This window comes from Misgurnus anguillicaudatus, chromosome 24 (assembly GCF_027580225.2).
Source record: "Misgurnus anguillicaudatus chromosome 24, ASM2758022v2, whole genome shotgun sequence".
Lineage (NCBI taxonomy): Eukaryota > Metazoa > Chordata > Actinopteri > Cypriniformes > Cobitidae > Misgurnus > Misgurnus anguillicaudatus.
The window spans coordinates 27,666,357-27,673,713 of NC_073360.2; the positions used below are offsets into that span (position 1 = coordinate 27,666,357).

At 41.8% G+C, this 7,357-nt stretch overlaps 1 long non-coding RNA gene across 1 annotated transcript; it reads left to right on the forward strand.

Moving 5' to 3' along the window:
• Positions 1-1,515: 1,515 nt before the first annotated feature.
• LOC141361586 (uncharacterized) lies at positions 1,516-4,023 on the forward strand. Its single transcript, XR_012367729.1, has 2 exons — positions 1,516-2,940; positions 3,276-4,023. It is a non-coding gene; the product is annotated as an uncharacterized lncRNA (long non-coding RNA).
• Positions 4,024-7,357: the final 3,334 nt, after the last annotated feature.

Consider the following 7,357-nt stretch of genomic DNA (forward strand, 5'->3'; position numbering starts at 1 on the left):
AAGCTCAGGCAAATAAAGAAGTGTTGATAGGGGTTTTATTTGATATTGAGAAAGCATATGATATGCTTTGGAAAGAAGGACTTTTAATTAAACTTAAATGCATGGGAATTGGAGGAAAGATGTACAATTGGATTATGGATTTCCTTCTAGAAAGAACTATACAAGTTAGGATAGGAATAGAGTATTTAGAGACTTACAAGATTGATAATGGAACTCCGCAAGGGAGTGTATGTAGCCCAGTATTTTTTAATATAATGATTAATGATATTTTTAGTAACATTGAGAATGACATTGGAAGGGCATTATTTGCAGATGATGGGGCAATATGGAAAAGAGGGCATAATATTGCATGTGTGTCCCAAAAGTTACAAAAATCTGTAGATAAAGTGGAGATGTGGGCAAATTATTGGAGTTTTAGATTATCTGTGGCTAAAACTCAGGTTATATGTTTTACTAAAGGGAAGAAAGTACCTGAAGTTAAGTTAAAGTTGTACAATCAGGAGCTGGAACAAGTCCCGGTGGTTAAATATCTTGGTGTATGGATGGATTCTAGATTGACATTTGCAATTCATGCTAAAAAGGTGATTAATAAATGTAAAACAGGAGTAAATATTTTAAGATGTTTATCTGGAATAGAATGGGGAGCTTGTAGATTGTCTTTGAAAATAATTTATTGTACTTTGATAAGACCTAGTTTAGATTACGGAAGTATTGTATTTGGATTTGCATCTGAAACTACTATGAAAAAGATTGAAACAATACAAAATCAAGCTTTAAGGACATGTTGTGGGGCGTTTAAAACATCTCCCATTGCAGCTTTACAGGTAGAGGTAGGGGAAGCTCCTTTACACCTTCGTAGGTATAAATTGAGAATGAACTATTGGGTTAATTTAAGAGGACATAAAGAGTCTCATCCAGTAAAGGGGGTAAATGTAGAGTGTTGGGAGCATGGAAATAAAAACATTAAAAGTTTTGGATGGATTGCTAATGGGGAAGCAGAAGTAGCGGGTATTGCTGACTGTAATGTTACTCCAACTGTGGTCGTATCTAGAATTCCACCTTGGTTTTTTCCTATGCCTATTGTAGATTTTCAAATTCATACAAAAATGAAAAAGGAGGAAGATATCACTAAGAACATAATTGCACAACAATATGTAGAGCAGAATTATTCTTCATGGCTACATATATACACTGATGGTTCGAAAGACCCTATCTCTGGTAGAACTGCTGCTGCAGTATATATCCCGCAATTTAAAACTAGTATTAAAAAAAATATCAGATCATGTATCTGTGTACGCAACAGAATTAATTGCTATGGTGGTAGCCCTTCAGTGGGTAGAGGATGTAAAACCAAGCTTAGTAACAATTTGTTCTGATTCTTACGCAGCATTAATGAGTCTTACTAGTGGACTAAAATCATCAAGGCAAGGAGATACTTGCTAGTTTGTTAAGAGTTAGTAATGTAAGCTTGATAACATTTTTGTGGGTTCCTGCTCATGTGGGAGTGGAGGGGAATGAAGTGGTTGATAAGCTAGCTAAGGAAGCTCTAAAACATTCAGAAATAGATTTCCAAATTACTTTGAGCAAAAATGAAGTTAAAGGGAAAATTAAAGAATTTATAAAAAACAAATGGCAAGAGGCATGGAATTGTGACAGCAAGGGTAGGTTTATGTATAACATTCAACAGCAAGTAGGAAATGGAAGATATGTTGTCAGGAACAGAAAAGAAGATACAGCAATTTCACGCATCCGAATGGGTCATACTAGATTGAATCATTCTTTGTTTAAAATAGGAAAACATGAATCAGGTCAATGTAATTATTGTAGTCAGCCAGAAACAATAGAACATGTATTAATAGAGTGTAAGAGATATGAGAATGAAAGGTTAAAACTCATTAATGAAGTTAAAAATATGGGGGTTGAAGCATTCAATTTGATAAATATATTGAAAGAACAAGAAAAACAAAGTATTATATATGGTTCTATAATAAAATATATTAAAGACATAGGAGTATTTGATAGAATTTAACCTCTTTTTTTTCTTTATACTTTAATGCGAATGTCATATGCTTACCAGTGCTTCACACTCCAGTCCAGTTGGTGGCGGTAAATGCACCATAAGTTGGTTTGCCATCCGCCATAAAAAGTCAATAGAAGAAGAAGAAGAAGAAGTAAGAGAAACGATGTACACGAGAGGCGATTGACACGGGGGAGCTCCTTTGCCAAAGGCAAAACAAAGACACGCACCTTTTGAAGAGCCCGAAGGCTCTGTTGATCCGGGGATCGCTGAAGCGAGCGGAAAGAGGACAGAGCCACAGGAGGCGAAAGGAAGGCAAGCCGTGGATCTTTTAAAAGGAGCACCCCGGAAATCGTTCATTGTTGTTGGTGTTGCCGGTGTGTATTGAAGCGCTGAGTTGGGCTCGCCTAATACGCTTATTGATCGCTGTACTTGCTCTCTCTCTCGTCTCGTGTCGTGGATTATGTTGATGGAGATACCGAAGACCTTATAGGTTGAAGAGCAAACGGATATTGACATTCGGAGGAGAGAAACAAAGTAAGAAGAAACGTACCAGTGTGAGTATACACCTGTGGAAAAGTGGTGTTGGCGACTGGAAACCGCCCTGTCTATGTATCTGGAGTAATTGCAGTGTGAAATTAACATAGAGGAACGTGAGACGAAGATAGTGCAGCAGTCGTGAGTAACAAAACCCATTTATGGAAATAAATTGCATGTATTTGACCTGTATATCTTTTTGAGTGTCTCCAAGAGAGAGCGGGTGGCCCTACCCCTGAGTCAGTGTGGTGGGTGAGCCGAAGGGTCCTTGTATGAAACAGCTACAGTGACGAAAACAAGCACTAGGCCGTGTTACCATCACCGTATTCTCGCCCAGAGCGAAGTGAAGGAAGACGGGCGTCTGTTGTGTGCACTGAGCGTGGTGGGTGAGTCTTTGGATATAGAAATTTTCACTTTGAAGTGGTGCTGTGTAATACCGTGTATTGCAGTGAGATTGCTGTGTCTTGTCAGACGTACCCCCGCCTCCATTCACTCGTCCCCGGACGACGAAGAGGAAAGCGGTTCTAGAGCAAACCTGTACATGATTATGCTGTGAGTGTGTTTCAGTCTTGAATAACGGAGTGGCATCCTGGAGTGTTTTCACAGCCGAACGCTTGGCGGACTTGTGTTTGGGAGTGGCGGTGAAGAACTGTGCAATTGGCGGTGTGTGAGTATTACAAATAATATTGCTACCTTACCTGTGTAATTTTCATCGTCGCAGAGCTAGAGGCGAAGGAGATCCGCCGCCCCGAGGTCTCTACGAAGGGGCGCCCCGGTCCAGTTTCGATCGCCCAACGGGTATCGAGGAAAGGGCAGCGCTCGACCCGGTGCGACGGCGTGACGTTCTCGCAAGAGAGAGAACAAGCGTGAGCACTAAGGAAGCGAGCTGTGAAGGAAAGCCATACGTACCAGAAGCTGTAGTCAGCGACGAGGTGAGGAACCATTGGAAATCGATTCACTGTGCCTTTGTGTCCCAGCTGTCGTCTGTGGAGGAAGAGAGAGAACGAGTGTGAGCGCTAAGGAAACGAGTTGTGAAGGAAACCCATACTTACCAAAAAGCTGCAGTCGGCGAAGAGGTGAGAGAACCCTTTGAGATCGATCCACTGTGTCCTTGTGTCCCAGCTGCGGTCTGTGGAGAGAGAGAGAGAACAGGAGAGTGAGTCGACAAACAAGGAGCTGTGTGAGATAAGCGGTGAAGCGCCGTGAGCAACATACAGGTATACGGACAGGAAAAAGCCAATACCAACATTGATTGTAATTTGTTCTGCCTCCAGGAAGGAAGAGGAGTGCGCCACGGGTAGAAGGAACCAGAGGCGGGAGCCTGTTCCTCGACGTGACCCCCCACCCTCTGTCACTCATTCGGCCGTGGCCCCCTGGAGGGCAGAGCCTGACATTAATTTTAATTTCCCTTTCCCCAAGTCCCAGTACATTTTAAATATTTAAATAAATAAAGAATATTTTTATACTTATCTGTCTTTGTTGTTGTCTGGTCATTGGGTTGGTTTTGGGGACCTCCTCGAGGTGGAAGTTGAGAAGGGGCGTGGCTTAACAAGTAGCAGCCAGCCCCTGGCTTGTGACAAATCTAAATTACATTTGTAATCAAATATTGACCTCATGGATATCGTGGCATGGCCCTCAGTGTGAAAGATTGTTTCTGATGAAAACTAAATTTATCTTTACAGTGTTCACAGCAATATTTCTGCTAAAATGATGTGAGCAAAAGTGAGGAGGCCCCAGCAAGCACGTCTTCAGGATCATCCAGTACCAGCCGTGACAAGGTCCAATCTAAACAAAAGAAAACAGTCCGAGACGAACCTCTGGAGATGTACCTCTTATCAAAAGATGCTAAAAGGAAAAAATTGAAAGCGAAGCACAGAAGAGAGAAAGAAGAGCACAGAAGTAGCGCTCTGCCAGTTTTGGGTCACACCTATAGATGTTTATTATACCATTATATTTAGCTATTTTTTAATGTTTATACATTCAAGAAATACAGTTGAACATGTACATTTCATAGATATGTTTATTTGCACTACAGTTCACTTAGACTTCTATCATTGTGACTTATTTGCTCTACAGCTCTGCCAGTTCTTGTTCACACAAATTAATGTTTATTATATACCATTTTACTTATGTATTTTAAGTGTTTATACATTTAAGAAATACATTTGAAAATGTCTAATTTCTAAATGTTGATTTGCACTATCGTTCAGTTGCACTACAGTCATTGTGACTTTTCTGGAGTGAACCAACATTTCTGAATCCTGTTTTATTTGATTTTACTGTCATGTCTCTGATTGTTATTGCAAACTGCAGTTCATTCACAAAAATAAATGTTTGATTAAAAAAACTAATTGTAAATAATGTGACATTTTGGCACTATGCATATATTTGTACATCAGTATTGTTGACCTCTTTTTGTAATAACTACATACCTAATTATTGCATCATTATATTTATAGGCAACACTTACCAATTTGCAGGAGTATTAACATTTTTGGGCACAACCAAAATGGTGGTTCCTTGTTCTACCCACCCAACCTCTATAAAACGAGTATATTGGTTAAAATGAGAACATAAATCTTTAGCCAAATCACAAAATACAATACATTTGGCAGGAAAATTGTTAACAGAGAAAGTGCTTGTAAAAGATTTGTTAAAAGTACACACATCGGATCACCCATTACCTTATATTTTGTGAAAGAGTTTTAATTTTGATATAACGAGTTCAATCAAAAATAGTTACTTTTATGTGGAGATGCTGATATAATAACTGATGATAGAAAGAATCTATTCAAATAGATTTCATTTAAAAATGTATTCAAGTTCACGGAGATATTGTTTGTACAAAGATTATATATATATTCAAGAGCCATGTTTGTTTGTTTGCTAGTTAACCAAAAATCGTATATGAATGGTTATTGACGCGAGTGTAACTGTCTCTCTTCTTCTGTGTGACAAGTGAGTTTCAGAACAGACGCATAACGTCTCGCAGCGCCGCCCCGTGTACCGGCATATATCTGTTTTGTATTAGGCGCCATCTAATGTCCAGGGAGTGAAATTGCACCTCACTCGGCTCAGCGCCAGTAAAATTCGTTTGGGTGTGAAAGCAGAAAAACGTGACGTTAAACGTCAACGATAAAACGCGCACGAAAAACGTCCCGGTGTGTAAAGACCTTCAGTCCAAATCCGATTTTGGTGCATATCTGATAGGAATCCAATCACATTTAGAACGTGTGAACGGCCAAAAAAACACATGAAATTTTTTCTAATCCTTTCAGGCTACATCCAGTGGTGGTGTCACGGAGTGACTTTTTGAAGGGGCGGAACTGAAAGTGGGCGAAGAATAGTTCCGCCCGGACGCTATTCCCCGGACACCGGTCACTTCCGGGAACTCCGGGAGACCGAAATTTGGGCAGTATTGGCAACAGGTGTGTCGCTAAGCGTGGCGATCATCGATTGGGTGATTCAACAGGAAAGGGACGTATAAAGAGGGCATCAGAAATACAGGAAGGGTTGTCGATTTCCAGCAGATACTGCGGGTGGAACGGAACGATTGGGGCATTCGGAGAGGTAACAGAGACGGACGTATTGTGGACTTTGGACACCCGCAAAGCGAAGGAAGGAGTGGGCCGACAGGAATATACAGGTTTGAAACTGAAAACTTGATGGAGGAAGCGCTTTGTTGATTTATGCTGTCTTTATGAAAGAAGGGATACTTACCCCGAAGAGCTGCTATAGGATACGGTGTCCAGCGGATGTCACTCTTCCGGCTGTATATGTGTGAGTAGCTGAAGGATAAAGAGAGGAAATTAGCATCAACGAAGTTGTGAGTACATTGAATTATCAACCCGTCTATGTATCTTACCTTGAATATGGAATGCCAACAATTGCTTTGAGTTGTGAAACAGTGTGTAAGCGGCCCCGCGGCGGGAAAAGATTGGTGGGCGATTGAGAGGACGTTATCTTGCTGTGGCTGCGACGTTGATTGTGGGTCATTCGCTGTGCCAGTGGTTTGGATTCTCCTATGCGCAAACCCTCGGTCCAAACGTAAAGTGCCGACCTTAAGTCACTAGAGTGTGTGAAGTGCAGTGGGTGAGTCTGTGTTGACGTGTGTACACCTGAAGATTGCAGTGCTGTGCCGTGTCCCTGTTGTCTGCATTTACCCTTTAGGCCGAGAAGGAAATCCAGTTAAGAAGAACGTACGCTGTGCTAGCAATGCCCACCTCTTATATGTACGCCTGCTCATAACTCCTGACCCTTTTCCCCCACCCGGAGGTGGCGAGGTAACATCTACAAGTAAGGCACACTGAATAGTGTTGGAAAGTATTGCCTGCTGTCCGGAGTAACGATTGTGTGACCTCTGTGTATGCTGACTTACTGTGGAGTCCTTCTAGAAGTTGCCCTGCCTAGATCTCTGGTTTAGAAGAGAGGAGAGGGAAGCGTTCGACTCCGGTACTGTCTTCATACAGGCCTGGTGTAAACAACTGACCAGAACCCACCGCTGTGGTGGCCTGGCCGTGGTAGGTCCGACGGGCAGCAAAGTTCGATCCACACCCTCCACCTACCCTTGTTCAAAGCTGAGAGGTGGTGTATTCCTTCTCTCTAATTCACTGAAGTGTATGCATTGTGAGGTAATGTTGTGAGTCTGTTTTCTGCTAGCATTGCAGTGTTGAGTCAAAGGTTGTGAGTCATCGTGGGAATATCGTCAATGGGTAAAGGTGACCAAGCGAATGCAGCCCGGGAAGTCTGGTCCAGTACAAAAGTCACCAGCCGTCGGGTGTAACACATCTTCCCCAGTCCCTC